Source organism: Mus caroli, chromosome 8 (genome assembly GCF_900094665.2).
Source record: "Mus caroli chromosome 8, CAROLI_EIJ_v1.1, whole genome shotgun sequence".
NCBI classification, from domain to species: Eukaryota; Metazoa; Chordata; class Mammalia; order Rodentia; family Muridae; genus Mus; species Mus caroli.
The window spans coordinates 63,331,173-63,334,890 of NC_034577.1; the positions used below are offsets into that span (position 1 = coordinate 63,331,173).

The following is a 3,718-nucleotide window of genomic DNA, read 5'->3' on the forward strand; positions in this document are numbered from 1 at the left end:
TTATAGGTGCGAGGAAATAAACCACCTATTTTCCTTCATGTTCCTCGGAACCATAGAATTTCTGTGCTTGAGGCTTCTGGTGACATTGAGCCAACTCAATCCACNAGTGCTGCTGACAGCAGGGCTCCTGCTGACATAGAACCAACTCCTTTACAAAGTGCTCCTGACAGTGGTGCTCCTGCTGATGTTGAGAAAATTCCTTCCCCATGTCCTGCAGACAGTTCTGAATCTGATGAAAAATATGACTCAGAAACAGGTAGTGACATTGGGTTGGACTCCATAATTGATTCAGATTTTTACATGGAGCATGCAAGGGACACACCCCATTGTGACCCAGACTCCTGGTACCTGCACTTGCTGTTCCCTAGAATCCATTGAAAGAACTGACCTGAATGTTCTGACACTGCTTCCAGCATAAGACAAGTATGCTATTCTTTCTTCAGGTGAGGAACCCAGTCCTGTTCCTGAAGATACAGCCCCTACTCAGGATGCTGAGGTTTTTTATGATGCTTTACAGTCAGCCGATCACACTGGCCATAGCGGGTCCACTGTCTGGGAACATGGTTTGCTTTGGGCACAAGAGACGCTACTGCTGCCAGTAATGCCATTGATGTGGTTTCTTACATTCCTGTTATCAATGATGACGTGGATGAGAAATCGAATTTGGCAAGTGTGGTATGAAGAAAATGGCCAAGGACCTCCCTCCAACAGAAANGATAAACCAGGTAAGGTAGACCACAGTGGTTGCTTAAAATAGATGAACTTTTATTTTAGATAGAAAAGTAGATCTCTTTGGTACTAATAGTCATGATTAATACATTTCATGCTATTTAAGAATTACCTAGAATCAGAAAAAAGTGTTTCCTTTTCTCAATTTAATGAAAATACTTCACATAGTGTCACAAAACCAGTTTAGATCAACACAATTGACCATGTAAAGTTGATTGGTACTTGGTTGTCTCCCATTCTGGAATGAGGAAATTTTTTTCACTCCCAGTGAAACCCTTGTGTTTTTTGAATGGCTAAGCAGAGAAATCTTCCTGTTAAACATTAGTGTCTATTTATCTCTGCTCTTCTGAACTCTGACTTGTGAGGATAGTATCAGCCTGGAAACAAACATTCCAAAGGAAGCAACATCTGAGAATAAAATTAACAAAACAAGCCTCCACCTTCTCACTGTTTCTCATTACATTGATCCTGATGATAATGACACTGCTGCTGCTGCTGCTCCTGACAATGCCACCGATGATGTGCCTGATGATACTATTGATAATTCTTGCTTTTCTTCTAGATGCCGCTGGAGCTGAACACTCCAACACACACTGACATATCCAGACACAAAGTGTAAGCAAGAAGTTTATTACATATATGTATATATATAAATTATATATATAAATAAAATGTTTTATCTGACAGAAGACTGAAGTCAAAAATTATTGTTTTATTGGAGTCTCAGTTGTGCCATGTGATATTTTCTGGAAAAAATGTTTTTTTATTTGTTTTTATTTTTTACTTGTTTACTTCCCATCCNGCTCACTGCTCCCTCCCAGTCAGTCTCTCCCACAATCCTTGCCCCTTCTTACCCTCCCCTTGTCCTCTTGCCTGGATAGGAGCCGACTGGTCATCTCCCAACCCTGGAACATGAAGTCTCTGTGAGGCTAGGTGCTTCCACTACCACTGAGTCCAGTCAGGGCNGTCCAGCTAGAACAGCATATCCCGAATTCAGGTGACAACCTTTGAGATAGCCCCTGCTCCAGATATTTTTTTTTTTTTTGAGATGAAAACCAAACTGCACATCTGCTACCTATGTGCATGTAGACTTAGAGCCAAACTGTGTATGTTCTTTGGTTGATGATTCAGTCTCTGAGAGCCCAAAGGGTCCATATTAGTTTGTGGGTTAAAGGGTGGCCTACATCTGGCCCAGGGCTTGGGCCACTTGGAGAGGTGGGATGTGAGCAGTTTTGACTGTGTGCACCCCATGCTGATGCCAGGTCAGTGTCAGGTTGTGAGAAGCCCTAGGACCATGTCCAGAAGACTCTCCAAGCCAGGGAACATCTGTATATCAGAGAAAGAACTGTCAAGTTCAACAGTGCCTGCTCCACACTCAGCTGTGGCCCCTTACATAAGCTCCTGGTGCAGCCAGCATGTCTGGCCTCCTGAAGGCACTGAGTTATTTATGGACTAGGAATCCAGACCAGAGACACCTAGCAGCCGCAAATTGACCCTCCTGCCTTGTCTCACCCTCCTATTTATCTGAGATGAGGTCAGAAACTGACATTGTATATTCATCCCTGGCCCCCAGAACCTGTCACTACACCCTTATTTACCAACAGACCCTGTTACCAGACAAAGCTGCCTCACTGCCAAAGACACAGTTTAATGGATGCAGATAGTGATGAACTTCACAGAGGCTGGTGTCCCGAGGGTGCAGGCAGCCACCTGTGCTATTGTAGTGGGGAGTGCCCTCCTCCTTGTAACCTGTAAAGAGACATCATGCACTGCTCTGGTGTGACTGTGGTTTCTGAGCAGCTGCTGGACTTAATTAAATGCCCCTCCATGGGTTTCTCTTAGAGATGATGACCCATGTAAAACCCCCATCCTTTGGATGTACTGGATTCCTGCCTGATCCTAGCCCTGCATCTGTCTGAAACCCACCCAGACATGGACAGGCTACTAATTGCATGGTGGCTTGCCAGGCCTTCCAACATCATTAGGGTTCATCAACATAATGCCCTGGCTCCAGCCACAAGCTGCCCAGCCAATCATGGGCCACCTTGACCTCAGGAAGGAGGTGACTTGTGATGTGAGCTCCTGCTGAGACCTCTGTTGCATCACTGTCACATGAGAAGGGGCTCCAGAAAGACTTGCCAACAAAAGCAGGCTGAAGCCTGTCATCAAATATTGATAAAGGCAGAGGGGAGAGGACTATGTAAATTACTTATCATTGCCCAGACCTGGCTTCAGGCCCTGCATTCAGGGAGGGGCCTACATGGTGGGCTTGCTGTTATTGTTGTTGTTGTTTGATGAAACTCCTTATTTGATTTATTGACTTGAATTCATTTTTTATTGGATATTTTCTTTATTTACATTTCAAATGTTATCCCCTTTTCTGGTTCCCTCCATGCAACACCTTCCCCCAAAAGCCCTCATTCCAGAAATTTAAAAGTACACCTGAAAGCTCTAGAACAAGAGGAAGAAAATACACCCAAGAGGAGGAGATGGCAGGAATGAATCAAACTCAGGGCTGAAATCAACCAAATAGAAAGAAAAAGAGCTATACAAAGGATCAACCAAATCAAGAGCTGGTTCTTTGAGTAAATCAACAAGATAGACAAACCTTTATCCAAAGTAAAGGCATAGAGACAGTATCCAAATAACCAAAATCAGAGATGATAAAGGAGACATAACAATAGACAATCAGAAAATTCAATGAATTAATAGGTTTTATTGAGGGGCTGGAGAGATGGCTCAGTGGTTAAGAGCACTGACTGCTCTTCTGAAGTTCAAATCCCAGCAATCACACGTGGCTCACAACCATCCATAATGAGATCTGATGTCCTCTTCTGGTGTATCTGAAGACAGCTACAGTGTACTTAGATATAATAATAAATAAATCTTTAAAAAAAATAGGTTTTATTGGGCTGGTGAGATGGCTCAGTGGGTAAGAGCACCCGACTGCTCTTCCGAAGGTCCAGAGTTCAAATCCCAGCAACCACAT

General features: G+C 43.6%; 1 pseudogene; it reads left to right on the top strand.

Annotated features, from left to right (window-relative positions):
* The window catches only part of LOC110300845, a 175,840-nt pseudogene extending 175,238 nt beyond the window's left edge, over positions 1-602 (top strand).
* Positions 603-3,718: the final 3,116 nt, after the last annotated feature.